This window comes from Pleurodeles waltl, chromosome 2_2, assembly GCF_031143425.1.
Source record: "Pleurodeles waltl isolate 20211129_DDA chromosome 2_2, aPleWal1.hap1.20221129, whole genome shotgun sequence".
Lineage (NCBI taxonomy): Eukaryota > Metazoa > Chordata > Amphibia > Caudata > Salamandridae > Pleurodeles > Pleurodeles waltl.
In genome coordinates this window covers 461,204,538-461,222,240 of record NC_090439.1, presented here as the reverse complement: position 1 = coordinate 461,222,240, position 17,703 = coordinate 461,204,538, and the positions used below count along the sequence as shown (strand labels likewise).

Here is a 17,703-nt window from a genome sequence, read left to right as displayed (position 1 = left end):
GGGAGGTAGTATTGGTGGGGGTCTTGAATTCAGGACACCACAAACACACAGCAGCACAGTAATGGATTGTCCATCCCACAGCTTTACTTTCAAGTAGAAAGATAATTTAATTTATTGTAGACCTAAAATGACACTTAAAATATAGACAAGATGCAATATTGTGTCCTGGGAGCTGAAGTCGGGTTGTGCCTTTACCCACTACTTCCCCCTCACCCTTGGTCAAGGTGACCTCGTGGTTAGGCTAAGGTGCAGTTCACCCCCATTATAGTGATGCATGCGCAGTCATTTGCAGGTCTCACCTGGTAAGGCTTTGTGATTTAGTTTGTGGTGGTTTCAGTACAATTGGGCAGACACATGGTATTTTTTTTATTTTTTAAATAAATCGGTTACTTAGCATTTTGTTAAGCAATCGGAGAGGGCACTCTCACGGGGGTAATAGCAATGAAGAGGAGTGCATTGTTTTAGTTAAAAGCAATGATTAACCAGGCTCCAGTCTTGTAAGTGAGGTCACATGGCTATCAGCATTGATATCAACAAGGCATGAGTGTTATCTGCCGTTCAAAAATAATCCCTCCCCACCCAGTCAGGAACTACCTATTGAGGTCTTGCTATAAAACAGATTCTCCGCAGTGCCCGGCTCTCCATTCTAATCCAGTGTTCCAGCTCCCTTATCCAAGTACCTACTGCAGGGGAGGTGGTGATTTCCAGTGCATTGTGATCACTCGTTTGGCCAGTGTAAGCACCATATTAATACATTTTGTAGTGGTCTTCACATTTAGTAGCTGCCTAGTAGACAAGCCTAGACAGTGTCAAGCCATTGCTTAACTGTGATTTCTGCTATAGATATCATAACTTCTGTCCAATAGCGCTCCAATGCCTAGCATGCCCAGATCGGCCTGCCACATAGGACAATCGGCGGGTGTGGCAGAAAATATTTTGTGCAGTCTTTAGGGTGTGAGATAAGCTCTGTGTAAGGTGTTGTATATACATTGGAATTTGGTGTTTTTTCAAGATCTTTCGGGGGTGTTCCATGGCCCTCTTCCAGTCTCTCTTATTACAGGCATGCTGCAAGTCTTCCTCCCTCTGCTCCCTCTGTGGGTTCAGGAATTTCTGTGTATTCCTGTACAGCCATGTGAGTAGCCTGCGCCCGTCCCCTATTGTGTGGGTAGTGTGCAGCGCTCCATACTACAGCTTGGCCATTTCAGCGTTTCTGTACATTTTCAGAGCATTTATTATTTCACCATGTGTTACAGATTGGCTCTCATTCAGCATGTGCTCTGTAGTCTGACTATAAATCAACCCTGGAAGCAATGGGAGAAGTCTGTCTGCCAGTATTTTGCTTAAAATGTTAGTCGGTGTTGAGTATGGGGCGTGTTCAGTAAGAATTCAACGATGTCCGGTCCTGGGTAGGTGACCATGGTCTCTGTGGTAATTAGTGGGAGGTGGCCAGCCTCCTTTGCCTTGTAAATAAGGGGTTCATATGCTGGCAAAATTCAATTGGCAGCCCATCAGAAGCAGTTTTTTTGTTCCTAGCCAAGGCTATGATAGTCTGCCATATTTCTTGCTCAGAAATTGGCTATACTAAGTCCTCTGCTGCCTTGCATGGAGGCGGTGGGGGTCGGGGGGATTGAGATGGTTGCCAAGAAGCGATCTATAACTGTGTTTGCATTGCCCAGCGACTCAGTGTATAGCTGCTCATAGTATGCTCTACTAGTAGTAGTAGAATGTAGTGTTGATTTCATTCTGTATGTGCACTGTGTGCCTTCCTAGGTTTCTATTGCTGCAGTAGGGTGCTTCTAGCAGGTGGGGGGGGGGGATCTGCACATGATCATTGTCAGCTGTGTGCTCTAGGGAGGGAAGGGAGCCCTTAACACCCTTAAGCTTGTTATGGATCGCACCGTGGGCTCCCACAGTGGCGGTGATGCGGTGTCCCAAGAGTAATGCCTTAAAGGCATCCCACTGCCGGAGCAGCAAAGAGGCAGTGTTGTTATTATTTTGGAAGTAGTCACTGACTGCTTGTACAAGTTCCTCAAATGCCGGGCCTTCTATCTAAGGAGGTTAAAATTTCCAAGTCTGTATTTAGGTTAGGGATCAGTCTGCACTTCATGCCCATCTACAAAGAATTATGATCGGACAGGGTCTTATCCACATAGGTGATGTGGTGTATCTGCTGTCGTAAGGCCAAGGTACAGACAGTGCGGTCAAGTCTAATGTGCAAGTTGTGAGGAGGGGAGTAGAATGAAAATCCCCTAATACCTGGGTTCTTTGCTCAACAGACGTCAGTCCGCTCTCAAGCCTGGAGCCACACCGACAGGTCATTGGCATTATGCACCGAGATGGCACTAGGAAAGAATGGGTGTGAGCGTCCAGGACAACGCTGAAATCCCCCTCAAGAATCTAAGGGAGTGATGCCTAGTTTTGGAGTGCGCCTGTCAGTGCCTCAAGAAACAGGCGATGGTGGACATTGGGTGAATAGATGCTGACAATCACAAAGGGCTAGTCATCAAGTTTCCCTCTGAGCAGCACATACCACCCATTGTGTGTCCTTGAAATCATAGGCACTCTTGGTTGTAACAAGGTCGCTGCGCTTCTAGTGAAGGCGAAGACCAAACACACTGCACTGAACAGGGCCTTCCTCCATTTGTGTTACAGCGTTTTACTTTCAGGCTCTGTTAAATGTATCTCTTGCAGATTCTCATTGTGCATGCCTCATCGTGTAACCTGTGCTAGTATCATATAACATTGTTGCAGAGAGCCCAGGCTTCTTTCAATGTGGTAAATTGGTATTAACCCTTGTGTTGCTGTACTACCCGTTGTGGCATTTAAATAAATGAGGCAGAGCCCTGCAAGAGGGTACCCGCTGTCCTTTAATGTATGTCTGTAGTGTACAAGTGAAGCTGTACCTGATGGACACAGCTGGGATAGTAAGTGCTACTGAATGTCATGCTCCCACAATATCGAAACACAAAAATGACCAACAACCCCAGTGTATCACATTGAGCTGGAAACCTTAACACTGGTGCATTCGAACTATAGCAGGCAGTCCCCAAATCCCCCTGAGCTCTGCTTGGAGCTAGTGTCCCCTGGACCATCGGCTGAATTGTCTGTGGGGATAGATATAACTGGGTCCTTAAGGGCCACCAAATAGCCATCCCTTATTTGGTCTGTTGAGGTCATCGCTTTGTGTGCATTGTTATGGGGCCATCTGGTGGCCAGATCCTCCACCCCCAAAACATACTCTGGTGTTTCTCAGCCCAGTCTTGGGCATCCTTCGGAGTCGTGAAGAAGGTATGTGCATTAGCCATGACTTTCAATTTGGTTGGTAAGAGGAGGGCAAACGTTTAATCAAGCTCCTGCAGGTATTTCTTGACTCCCAGAAGGTATGCTCTCCGGTATTGCACTGCCAGGGTACAGCCAAGACAAATCATGACTTTTTATCACCTGTGTATTAGAGGGGGCCCATTTTGGGTTGTCTGTATCTGGTCTCGCTCATTGTTGTTTAGGAGCCTTGCTACTATAGGCCTTGGCGGCGTTTAGATTGAAATTGTTGGGCCCTCTCCCCGTGAAAACAGAGTATGAACCTTGCCGGGTGTCCTCCTTCTGCAGCCATTGTTCAATGTATAGTCGCATCAGAGCCCCCTGTCTTTCAGGATGCCTGCAATTCATAGATTGTGTCAAGACTGCCCCTCCGCATCTTCTGCCTGTCCCTCAAAGGGACTCACTCTCTCAGTGAGGTTCTGCAGTGTTTTGACCATGTCAGCAGATTGTGGTACTAGTTCTTTGACGGTCTCCTCTGCGCTTTGTAGCCTGCCTCACAGTTTCTGTTGTTCCCCAGAAGGTTTAAGTACAGGGCCACTGTGTCTGTTATTTTTTTTACTCCAGTGCTGTCCTGATGTCCCTTATAGCCCCTAACAAATGATCAACCTTGTCTAGCGTGGCAACTGAGGAGGCCTGCGACGATCCAGCGGCTAGTAGCACCGGGGTGGAGGGAATCATCAAACTGAAGCAACAAGGCACTTCGCTACCCTGAGGATTGGACGGACTTGCAGGCCTATTCCTCCCTATGTCGGGTCCTGGGACTCAGGGGCCCTAACCGCCATCCCACGTAGTGTCCTGTTAACACTTGAGGTTGGAATCCCTGCATCTCCCACAAGTTGGCACAAGCAGCTGCTGTCCATGGCCAGTGTCCGTGAAGAGGGGGCTTTAGGCTTGTGCCGCCTGAATTTGTCACTGTCACCCCCTCAGTAGTGTAGATGGACCACAGGGAAGAGGAAGATTGTTGTCTCCAACACCTCTGGAGTGAGCCCCCAGGCTGCCATTCAGCCACCCGCACCCTGCCCAACCGGGTGCTGCTTCTGGGGTGGCTATGTCCTCTTTTGTCCTCTACAGTCAACTCAGTCACTGGACAGGTGGTCCCCAGCAGTAGTGGCTTGCCACATACTTAGTAGTTGGGTTCCTGACGTCATCCCTGAGCCGGCATGAGTAGCCACAGTATGTCTATTATTATCTGGTAGAATTCTCCCCCAGGCTTCTGGCTTGATCCGGAAACTTTTCTTCCTGGGTCCTGGGGGAGAGTTCTAAGATAAGAAATCTGCAGCTAGTCTGGCTGTCTACCAGATAAGGCTGTACCGAAGGTAAGTCACTTGTTGTAAGGAAATGCCTCCTTGGCATGGTTACCCCCTGACCTTTTGCCTTTGCTGATGCTAAGTTTTGATTTGAAAGTGTGCTGAGGCCTGCTAACCAGGCCCCAGCACCAGTGTTCTTTCCCTAACCTGTACTTTTGTTTCCACAATTGGCACACCCTGGCATCCAGGTAAGTCCCTTGTAACTGGTACCCCTGGTACCAAGGGCCCCGATGCCAGGGAAGGTCTCTAAGGGCTGCAGCATGTCTTATGGCACCCTGGGGACCCCTCACTCAGCACAGACACACTGCTTGCCAGCTTGTGTGTGCTAGTGGGGATAAAACAACTAAGTCGACATGGCACTCCCCTCAGGGTTCCATACCAACCTCACACTGCCTATAAGTATAGATAAGTCACCCCTCTAGCAGGCCTTACAGCCCTAAGGCAGGGTGCACTATACCATAGGTGAGGGCATAAGTGCATGAGCACTATGCCCCTACAGTGTCTAAGCAAAACCTTAGACATTGTAAGTGCAGGGTAGCCATAAGAGTATATGGTCTGGGAGTCTGTCATGCACGAACTCCACAGCACCATAATGGCTACACTGAAAACTGTGGAGTTTGGTATCAAACTTCTCAGAACAATAAATGCACACTGATGCCAGTGTACATTTTATTGTAACATACACTCCAGAGGGGACCTTAGAGGTGCCCCCTGAAACCTTAACCGACTACCCGTGTAGGCTGACTGGTTTTAGCAGCCTGTCACACACCAGACATGTTGCTGGCCACATGGGAAGAGTGCCTTTGTCACTCTGTGGCTAGTAACAAAGCCTGTACTGGGTGGAGGTGCTTCACACCTCCCCCTGCAGGAACTGTAACACCTGGCGGTGAGCCTCAAAGGCTCACCCCCTATGTTACAGCACCCCAGGGCACTCCAGCTAGTGGAGTTGCCCGCCCCCTCCGGCCACAGCCCCACTTTTGGCAGCAAGGCCAGAGGACATAACGAGAACAGCAAGGCGGAGTCACTGGCCAGTCAGGACAGCCCCTAAGGTGTCCTGAGCTGAGGTGACTCTAACTTTTAGAAATCCTCCATCTTGCAGATAGAGGATTCCCCCAATAGGATTAGGGATGTGCCCCCCTCCCCTCAGTGAGGAGGCACAAAGAGGGTGTACCCACCCTCAGGGCTAGTAGCCATTGGCTACTAAGCCCCCAAACCTAAACACACCCCTAAATTCAGTATTTAGGGGCTCCCTAGAACCTAGGAACTCAGATTCCTGCAACCTAAGAAGAAGAGGACTGCTGACCTGAAAACCTGCAGAGAAGACGGAGACACCAACTGCTTTGCCCCCAGCTCTACCGGCCTGTCTCCCCACTTCTAAAGACACTGCTCCAGCGACGCGTTCCCAGGGTCCAGCAACCTCTGAAGCCTCAGAGGACTACCCTGCATCTAGAAGGACCAAGAACTTCCGAGGACAGCTGCTCTGTTCACCAAAGACTGCAACTTTGCAACAAAGAAGCAACTTTGAAATACACACGTTTCCTGCCGGAAGCGTGAGACTTTGCACTCTGCACCCGACGCCCCCGGCTCGACTTGTGGAGAACAAACACCACAGGGAGGACTCCCCGGCTACTACGAGACCGTGAGTAGCCAGAGTTGACCCCCCTGGGCCCCCACAGCGACACCTGCAGAGGGAATTCCCGAGGTTCCCCCTGACCGCGACTGCCTGCTTCAAAGACCCGACGCCTGGTAAAGACTCTGCACCCGCAGCCCCCAGGACCTGAAGGATCCGACCTCCAGTGCAGGAGCGACCCCCAGGTGGCCCTCTCCCTTGCCCAGGTGGTGGCTACCCCGAGGAACCCCCCCCTCACCCCCTGCCTGCCTGCATCGCTGAAGAGACCCCTTGGTCTCCCATTGATTCCTCTTACAAACCTGACGCTTGTTTGCATACTGCACCCAGCTGCCCCCGTGCTTCTGAGGGTGTACTTTCTGTGTGGACTTGTGTCGTCCCCCCCCCCCCCCCCCCCCAGTGCCCTACAAAACCCCCCTGGTCTGCCCTCCGAAGACGCGGGTACTTATCTGCTGGCAGACTGGAACCGGGGCACCCCCTTTTCCATTGAAGCCTATGCGTTTTGGGCACCACTTTGATCTCTGCACCTGACCGGCCCTGAGCTGCTGGTGTGATAACTTTGGGGTTGCTCTGAACCCCCAATGGTGGGCTACCTTGGACCCAAACTTGAACCCCGTAGGTGGTTTACTTACCTTCAAAAACTAACAAACACTTATCTCCCCCAGGAACTGTTGAAAATTGCCCTGTCTAGTTTTAAAATAGCTATATGTAATTTTTGTGAAATCTGTATATGCTATTTTGCTAATTCAAAGTTCCTAAAGTTCCTAAGTGAAGTACCTTTCATTTAAAGCATAACCTGTAAATCTTGAATCTGTGGTTCTTAAAATAAGCTAAGAAAATATATGTTCGATGGCATCTGTCGCTGTAGATGCACATGTTCTGCATAGCTCGCCATCTGGTGTTGGGTCTGAGTGTTACAAGTTGTTTTTCTTCGAAGAAGTCTTTCGAGTCACGGGACCGAGTGACTCCTCCTTCTGTCTCCATTGCGCATGGGCGTCGACTCCATCTTCGATTGTTTTCTTTCCGCCATCGGGTTCGGACGTGTTCCTGTTGCTCCTAGTTTCGGAACGGATAGTTAGTAAATTTCGGAAGATTTTCGTCGGTATTGTTGCGTTCGGGATCGGCGTAGTTAGATTCAACACCGCATCGAAGGTCGACGCGGCCTGGTCGGTCCGACCGCGTGTAGAACAACGCCGATGGAACGGACCCCGTTCCGTTTTTGTCCCAAATGCCACAACAAATACCCGTATACAGACCAACATTTGGTCTGTAACCTGTGCCTGTCACCTGAGCACAGTGAGGAGACTTGCAGGGGCCTGTCGCGCGTTCCGGTCCCGAAAGACACTCCGTGACCGTCGAGCCAGGAGACTTCAGATGGCGTCCACGCCGACAGCGCACCGAGAGTTCGAGGAACAAGAGGAAGAAGAAACCTTTTCGATCCACGAATCGGACTCCGAGGAATTAGACGATCAAAGAACCGTGAGTAAGACGTCGAAAACAACACATAAGAAAAGTGACAAGGCCCAGGGGACGCCACTGCCACCAGGCCATGGCTCCACCCATAAATTCGGTGACCGACCATCGGCACCGAAAAAGGCCCAAACAGTGCCGAGATCGTCCGACTCCGGTCGAGACACCGGCACGCAGCCTTCTCGGGATGGAGAAAGTGCTGGAGAAAAGCAACGACACCGAGATAGCGGTGTAGAAACGGCTCGACGCCGAGACAGCGGCACCGGCGAAGATCGACGCCAAGAGGTTTCGACTCCAAAAAAGAAAAAAGGCACCTCAGAGCCGAAAAGACATACAGACAGGGTTTCGGTGCCGAAACAACCCGTAACCGACCCGTGTCCAGGCTCTTATACAGAGGAGCAATCCCTGTCCTCTCAGATGCGAAAGCATAGGTTTGAGGAAGAGCTGCAATCCACCGAAGTGGACCATACGCAAAAACGTATTTTCATACAGCAGGGAACAGGAAAAATAAGCACCCTTCCCCCTATTAGGAGAAAAAGGAGACTGGAGTTTCAAACAGACCAGGCGCCACAAACCAAGATGGTGAAAAAGGTGACTCCGCCACCCTCTCCTCCACCTGTAATTAACGTCTCACCAGCACAAACTCCGTCACATTCCCCGGCTCACACCACCATGAGCCAAGGTGACCAGGATCAAGACGCTTGGGACTTATATGACGCCCCAGTGTCGGACAACAGTCCGGAGGCATATCCAACAAAGCCCTCACCACCAGAAGACAGCACAGCATATTCTCAAGTGGTGGCTAGAGCGGCACAATTCCACAACGTAAACATCCACTCAGAACAAGTCGAGGATGACTTTTTATTCAACACCCTCTCCTCCACCCACAGCTCCTACCAAAGCCTGCCTATGCTGCCAGGTATGCTTCGGCACGCAAAGGAAATCTTCAAGGAGCCGGTCAAAAGTAGGGCAATAACGCCAAGGGTGGAAAAGAAATATAAGGCACCTCCTACAGACCCTGTTTTCATCACCACACAGCTGCCACCAGATTCTGTCGTAGTAGGAGCAGCTGGGAAAAGAGCCAACTCCCACACATCTGGGGATGCACCGCCCCCAGATAAAGAGAGCCGCAAGTTCGATGCAGCTGGGAAAAGAGTCGCAGCACAAGCTGCAAACCAGTGGCGCATCGCTAACTCTCAAGCACTACTTGCGCGCTATGACAGAGCCCATTGGGATGAGATGCAACACCTCATCGAGCATCTACCCAAGGAACTACAAAAGAGGGCAAAGCAGGTGGTTGAGGAAGGTCAGAACATATCAAATAACCAGATACGGTCCTCTATGGACGCAGCAGACACAGCTGCAAGAACAATTAATACATCTGTGACCATTAGAAGGCACGCATGGCTAAGAACGTCTGGGTTCAAACCAGAGATACAGCAGGCAGTGCTCAATATGCCCTTCAACGAAAAACAACTGTTCGGACCAGAAGTGGACACGGCAATCGAAAAACTAAAAAAAGACACTGACACTGCTAAAGCCATGGGCGCACTCTACTCCCCGCAGAGCAGAGGAACCTACAGCACCTTCCGCAAGACACCCTTTAGAGGGGGGTTTCGGGGTCAGGCCACACAAGCCAGCACCTCGCAGGCAACACCGTCTAGCTACCAGAGACAGTACAGGGGAGGCTTTCGGGGTCAATACAGAGGAGGGCAATTCCCTAGGAATAGAGGAAAATTTCAAAGCCCCAAAACCCCTACAACCAAGCAGTGACTCAGATGTCACTCACCCCCTCCACACAACACCAGTGGGGGGAAGAATAGGTCATTATTACAAAGCATGGGAGGAAATAACTACAGACACTTGGGTCTTAGCAATTATCCAACATGGTTATTGCATAGAATTCCTAAAATTCCCTCCAAACATACCACCAAAAGCACAGAATTTATCAAAACAACATTCCGAACTTCTGGAAATAGAAGTTCAAACACTATTGCAAAAGAATGCAATCGAATTAGTACCAAACACACAAACAAACACAGGAGTCTATTCACTGTACTTCTTAATACCAAAAAAGGACAAAACACTGAGACCAATCCTAGACCTCAGAATACTAAACACCTACATCAAATCAGACCACTTTCACATGGTCACGCTACAAGAAGTGTTACCATTGCTAAAACTACAGGACTACATGACAACCCTAGACCTCAAAGACGCGTATTTCCATATACCAATACATCCATCGCACAGAAAATACCTACGGTTCGTATTCAAAGGAATACATTACCAATTCAAGGTATTGCCTTTTGGTTTAACAACCGCACCAAGAGTCTTTACCAAATGTCTAGCAGTAGTGGCTGCACACATCAGAAGGCAGCAAATACATGTATTCCCGTATCTAGACGACTGGCTAATCAAAACCAATTCACTAACAAAGTGCTTACACCACACAAATCAAATCATACAAACCCTCTACAAACTAGGTTTCACCGTCAACTTTGCAAAATCCAACATTTTACTGTGCAAGGTACAACAATACCTGGGAGCCATAATAGACACAACAAAAGGAGTAGCCACTCCAAATCTACAAAGAATTCAAAATTTCAACAAGATCATACAACGCATGTATCCAACACAAACAATACAAGCAAAGATGATATTACAACTCCTAGGCATGATGTCCTCATGCATAGCCATTGTCCCGAACGCAAGACTGCACATGAGGCCCTTACAACAGTGCCTAGCATCACAATGGTCACAAGCACAGGGTCACCTTCTAGATCTGGTGTTGATAGACCGCCAAACTTACCTCTCGCTTCTATGGTGGAACAGTATAAATTTAAACAAAGGGCGGCCTTTCCAAGACCCAGTGCCACAATACGTAATAACAGATGCTTCCATGACAGGGTGGGGAGCACACCTCGATCAACACAGCGTACAAGGACAATGGAACGTACATCAAACAAAACTGCATATCAATCACCTAGAAATGCTAGCAGTTTTTCAAGCATTAAGGGCTTTCCAACCAATTATAACTCACAAATACATTCTTGTCAAAACAGACAACATGACAACAATGTATTATCTAAACAAACAAGGTGGGACACACTCAACGCAGTTGAGCCTGCTGGCACAAAAGATATGGCGATGGGCAATTCACAACCACATTCGCCTAATAGCACAGTTTATTCCAGGGATCCAGAATCAACTTGCAGACAATCTCTCTCGAGATCACCAACAGGTCCACGAATGGGAAATTCACCCCCAAATTCTAAACACTTACTTCAGGCTCTGGGGGACACCTCAAATAGACTTGTTTGCAACAAAAGAGAACGCAAAATGCCAAAACTTCGCGTCCAGATACCCACACAGGCAGTCCCAAGGCAATGCCCTATGGATGAACTGGTCAGGGATATTTGCCTACGCTTTTCCTCCTCTCCCTCTCCTTCCTTTTCTGGTAAACAAATTGAGTCAAAACAAACTCAAACTCATATTAATAGCACCAACTTGGGCAAGGCAACCCTGGTACACAACACTGCTAGACCTATCAGTAGTACCCCACATCAAATGGCCCAACAGGCCGGATCTGTTAACACAACACAACCAACCGATCAGACATCCAGATCCAGCATCGCTGAATCTAGCAATCTGGCTCCTGAAGTCCTAGAATTCGGACACTTACAACTTACCCAAGAATGTATGGAAGTCATAAAGCAAGCCAGAAGGCCGTCCACTAGGCACTGCTATGCAAGTAAATGGAAGAGGTTTGTTTGCTTCTGCCATCATAATCAGATCCAACCTTTACACGCAACTCCAAAGGATGTAGTGGGTTACTTGCTTCACTTACAAAAATCTAACCTAGCCTTCTCTTCCATTAAAATACACCTTGCAGCAATATCTGCATACCTGCAGACTACCTATTCAACTTCCCTATATAGGATACCAGTCATTAAAGCATTCATGGAAGGCCTTAAAAGAATTATACCACCAAGAACACCACCTGTTCCTTCATGGAACTTAAATGTTGTCTTAACAAGACTCATGGGTCCACCTTTTGAACCCATGCACTCTTGCTAAATACAGTTCCTAACCTGGAAGGTTGCATTTCTCATCGCCATTACATCTCTAAGAAGAGTAAGCGAAATTCAGGCGTTTACAATACAAGAACCTTTTATACAACTACACAAAAATAAAGTCGTCCTAAGGACTAATCCTAAATTTTTACCAAAGGTTATTTCACTGTTCCACCTAAATCAAACAGTGGAACTACCAGTGTTCTTCCCACAGCCAGATTCCGTAGCTGAGAGGGCACTACATACCTTAGATGTCAAAAGAGCATTAATGTACTACATTGACTGAACGAAGAACATCAGAAAGACTAAACAACTATTTATTGCATTCCAAAAACCTCATGCAGGAAACCCAATATCAAAACAAGGTATAGCCAGATGGATAGTTAAATGCATCCAAATCTGCTACCTTAAAGCAAAACGACAACTGCCCATTACACCAAGGGCACATTCAACCAGAAAAAAAGGTGCTACCATGGCCTTTCTAGGGAACATCCCAATGCAAGAAATATGTAAGGCAGCCACATGGTCTACGCCACACACGTTCACCAAGCACTACTGTGTAGACGTGCTATCCGCACAGCAATCCACAGTAGGTCAAGCCGTGTTAAGAACATTATTTCAGACCACTTCCATTCCTACAGGCTGAGCCACCGCTTATGGGGAGATAACTGCTTACTAGTCTATGCAGAACATGTGTATCTACAGCGACAGATGCCATCGAACTGAAAATGTCACTTACCCAGTGTACATCTGTTCGTGGCATCAGTCGCTGGAGATTCACATGTGCCCACCCGCCTCCCTGGGAGCCTGTAGCAGTTCGGAAGTTAGCTTCAACTTTGTAGATTTGTATATATTATTTTCACCTTAAATAGGTACATACTTAATCACTCCATTGCATGGGCACTATTACTACAACACAACTCCTACCTCACCCTCTGCGGGGAAAACAATCGAAGATGGAGTCGACGCCCATGCGCAATGGAGACAGAAGGAGGAGTCACTTGGTCCCGTGACTCGAAAGACTTCTTCGAAGAAAAACAACTTGTAACACTCCGACCCAACACCAGATGGCGAGCTATGCAGAACATGTGAATCTCCAGCGACTGATGCCACGAACAGATGTACAGTGGGTAAGTGACATTTTCATTTTCTATACAAAAACCTATTGGCCTGGAATTGTCTCTGAGTGTGTGTTCCTCGTTTATTGCCTATGTGTGTACAACAAATGCTTAACACTACCCTCTGATAAGCCTACTGCTCGACCACACTACCACAAAATAGAGCATTAGAATTATCTCTTTTTGCCACTATCTTACCTCTAAGGGGAACCCTTGGACTCTGTGCATGCTATTTCTTACTTTGAAATAGTACATACAGAGCCAACTTCCTACACTTGTTCTTTCCTGGGTGGGGGCCCACGGCAAAGCCTCCACAGTGTAGGGGCGAGAAGGCCAGCCGTATGGCCATCAGTAAAGGGAGTCAGTGCAAAGTGTCCAGGTGATGTAAGGATGGGGTGAGGGGCATATAACTGCTTACCCCTGCATATTGACCCATCTGTACTACAGCGCCTACTAGGCTGTCGGTCTCAGGTGGTTTGCGCCACGATCAGCTGTTGGCCACCATGTTTGGGAGAGTCGATTCAGTCACAGCTCTCATCCTGCTTCTCTCCCACTGGACAACAATGTTGGTGAAAAGCACCTACGTGTGCCTCCTGGTGTCCCTTCAGACTTGGTGGTGGGAGAGATGCTTTGTTTTTTTCCTCTCTGGTGGATGCTGGCGGATAAACTGAGGCATGGTGAGGAGCCACTCGAATCACGGACGCCATCCTAGGTTGTGGCCACGCACCAGCCAAATGGTTCTGTTCTTTTAAGCATCATCTCTCCTGCTCTGGGAGTGTGTGTGAACCATCAGCTCTGACAATGCCTCTTCTGAGGCTGCTGGTGCCTACTTTCAGGGAAGTTACTCCTTCACGTCTCTGATGTCCAGTCTCTCAGGCAGGAAGTGCAGTCTGCAGAAGTCTACATCGCACATGGAACAGGTGGGCAGATGATCTGGGACTTGTGAGCCCCCACTTGGTCCAAAGTTGTCCTGGCGAAGTGGCCCCATCATGCCTGTCTTCAATGGCAGCGTGGCATGCACATGGCGATCTCAACTGTGCAACAAGGCCACCCACAGCTTCCCTTCTTTTGAGCAAGTTGGCTCTGTTTAAGCCACACATTCTTGTTGCATTATGGCTCAGGCCTGGCTGGGATTTCTTCTGGTAGAGTGTTTAAGGTCAATCTGCAATTTCCTCTGGTCTCAGCGGGCAGGTACACACATGTCTTCTCCTGGCATGAGCGACATGCAGGCCGTGGTGACTCTGATCTCACCCTTGACTGGGTTTTGCCATCTTTTGGCTCTTATAGCAATGGTTCCTTTGCAGGGACTACAGAGATGAAGCTATTACATGCGGACACCAGTTCTCACAGCCAGCTCTCTGCAGTTGTCTTGTCTGACAGACCCCACCAGCACCTGTTCAGCTGCCCCATGCTCCTCCTGGACAGTCACTTCTCCTAAAGAGATGGCAGGCTCCTTTCTGGTGGCAGGCAAGCAGGCTGGCTTCTAGGCACTTCCGATCAGGTAAACAGCTTTTTTGGTAAGGAGTAGACTCAGGTGATGTCCTCTTAATTCTGGGAAAATGTCTCTGTGATAGATATTAGCTCTAGTTGCACAGCAGTCCTCTGAAGAGCACCCTTTGCCTTGGTCATAGCAAGCTGGGAAGCGGAGCCACAAGTAGGGCAGTTGGTCCCATTTTATGCACTCAAAGCAGACAGGAGGGGCGTCTTCACGCTGTTCTTTCAGAACCAGTTTGCGATGGGTATCCTTTTGTTGTGTAACCTGAGTCTCTTGCTCAGCTCTACAAGTTTTGTTTTCACATCCACTGGTGACACAAGTGAACTTAGTTCATTGGACCAATGCTTGAATCTGAAAGACAGGTTTTTGTAGCCCGCAAAATCCCACCCAGTACATAGTCAAATGGCGTCAGTGCTTTTGGGTTAGTAACAGTCCCTAAACAGGGATCCAAGGACATAGATGATTAGAAATAAACCATTTTGGTTCTTTTAAACACCACACACACACCCACACAAACTGCAATAAGAAAAAAACACTTTAACTAAAAAGTGTTTATTTCAACAGATGCACCACGTTGCTTAGCACATCTAAAAAACACACAAAAAATGATTTAAAAAAAGCACAAATGCATGTTGAGAACAACAAGACTAAAATCAACATTTTCTTACCATGGTTAATATTTCATCTAATAAACTTAGCCTAAAAACTACTTTTGTGCACTATGCTAAGAGAGCATGAAGTATCATAACTAGGGGCTAGATTTTCTTAGGGAGAATGAGCACTGCTTACCAGTTTACAGTCAAACACTGCAATTAGTAGGGGTCAAGGAAGCTACATTCCCTGCAGAAGCAAACGTGTCGTATCAGCTCCTCCCAGACTCAGCGGCTTCATATCTGCTTTTAGTAGAAAGGGCAATAAAGCAGCATCTCTAGCAGTCAAGATCTTCTCTAGCAGTAGCTTGTGCGATAAGCTGGGTCAAAAAGACTTCTTATAACAAGTGGTCAAGTAGCAGTCCTTTTATACTATACCTTATCTAAGATGGAATTTCCAGCATCACTTTAGGAATGTCTGGTATAACCAATGAACATCAAGATGCTAATCCTAAAACACATTCTTTTAAATAAATACGGTATAAAACATAGACAATTCAGACTACAGTGTTTTGGCTATTGTTCTTGATTGGCCGTGTAATTGCTGTAACAAGGCACTTGTTCCAGAATGATGTTGCATCACCTGTCTTGTTGATGCCTATATCTGAATGACTTGACACTTTCGCTGGTTCTAGGAAAGAAGAGGACAGACAACATCTGTGTCAAAGGCAGACACGTTGACGTTTCTGTAGGAATACAGAAAATAGAGCCGCTGCCTACCTAAAATGGAGACTGGCAATTTAGTCTTTGTCACTTTCAAGTGCTCTTTCCAAACTGTCATAAGGTCACAGCCTTTCTGTCCAGTGATGCTTCTCAGAGCAGGGTGGTCTCCAGTCTTAATCGCCCACAATAGAAGCACAAATAAGTGTGAGGTTTCTACACCTGTCAACAGCCAACTGAAACGTGATCAGGGAAAGGGAAAAGGCTGGACCTCTACTAAAGGGCCCCCTTCCCCTTGTACAACAGAATATACAGTCCCACCCTTCACCTCCACCATATCACATAAGACACTGCTTCTGGAAGACAGCTTCTTGCTCAGAAAACAGGCTAATCGAATTTCTAAAGGAGCTCTGCCTTCTTTTCACTCATTTCAGCGTCTTTGTCTCCTCCCTCCAGTTTCTAGAATGTCAGCAATACACGTCTGCTGTCTGGAAAAACAACATCATCACTTTATTGTGCAAACCCCAGGGGTATCTAAAACTGATCCAACAGGCCTCCATTACTCTGGCTAATTGACACCATGCATATACTATGCAGGGCACATGCACTCACAGCATAAACTTGGAATGTTAGTGCTAGGAACTGGAGAAGCGTACCGAAGCAAAATTTTACGCAAGATAGCCAATATGCCCCCATTCTAGTGATACAGATAAAAAGGTCTGGGTACAACTAAAGATTCAGAAAACATTGTACGCTGCCACCGCCACTCTGTGTGCTAAAACTCATGACCAGAATAGTAGTCCACGTTCTGTTGAGTGCACACTTTGGAATGCCCCTTCAGGTCACAACCAGGTCCTCACACAAGCCAAGTGGCAGCCCTTGGCCACTGCGCGCTCACTGGATTAATGTGTAGGTAGAAAATTAACAAAATGCATGATAGCAGATGCTCACAGGAGGGAACTCAGTGCAGGGGTGTCAACTGTACGTCACATGGAGAATGTTCCCATCCCAACAGCCATTGACAATATAAAAAAAAAAAATGCCAAAACCAGTTTGAATTTTTTGTATCCAAAATCTGTATCTTTTTCTCAAGCTTATGTGATTCATCTCCCCTACAACTCAACCTAATTATATTTCTAAATGTGTTTACCTCATTTGAAACCCTGTTGCCCAAGAAGACCCTGAGATTGGGCCCTATAGTGTGCCTTAAACAATTCCTTCCCTTGTTTGCCCTGGAAACTTGAGTCTTAACACAGTCCAGCAAAGAAGCTTAACACAAACGCCACAGTTCTGGCAAATTTCTAACCTCACTTGCTTTAGGAAGACCTTGGTAACGGTGGTGATTCAACAACCCCTTGACTACCTGGAACTAAACCACCTCCTTCATGACGATGAACAAGGATTTCTTGTGCAGCCCTTTCTGTGATACTGAGAGCACTGGCTCCCAGATAGTGCCAGTGCTCTCTTGAGAGGGCATTCCCTCATTTGCATGGGGGAGTGTGGCCCCAATCAAATAAGGGAGTCACTTTGCCTTTGCGCTTACGTCCTGTTGCAGACTTGGGCGCAGAGGCAAACAGACTCTTAGGAAGCACAATGACAGAGCTCCACAATGAGGTGGCGCACTGTAAGTATGACCTCTGAGGACAGCACGCTGGAGAGGGGAAAGGGGGCCCATGAAACCTCATCAGATGGCCTCATGCAGTTGGGTGCAGTTACTCAGTGTGCTCACCTGCAGGGGGATCTCTGTCCTTGAGTGGCTGCCATCTGTACTGTGAAGCACAGAGCAGCATGTAAGCAGCTGCTCAGTCTTCACCTGAATGTGCTGCTCCCAGGGCAGCCAAGAGCGTGCGGGTGCCCAGGAGTAGGTCAGGAGGGCAGTGCATTCATGGTAATGGGACTCACTGATCAGGCCTGTGTCACGCACACACCTTTTTAAAAATGCTCCTGGTGCAGACTGGGGCAGTGTGCCCATTGTGTAATTG

At 47.9% G+C, this 17,703-nt stretch overlaps 1 protein-coding gene across 2 annotated transcripts in view; it reads left to right on the top strand.

Annotated features, from left to right (window-relative positions):
- SEH1L (SEH1 like nucleoporin) overlaps positions 1 to 17,703 on the top strand; it is a 138,934-nt gene that overhangs the window by 73,774 nt on the left and 47,457 nt on the right. The window lies entirely within an intron of this gene.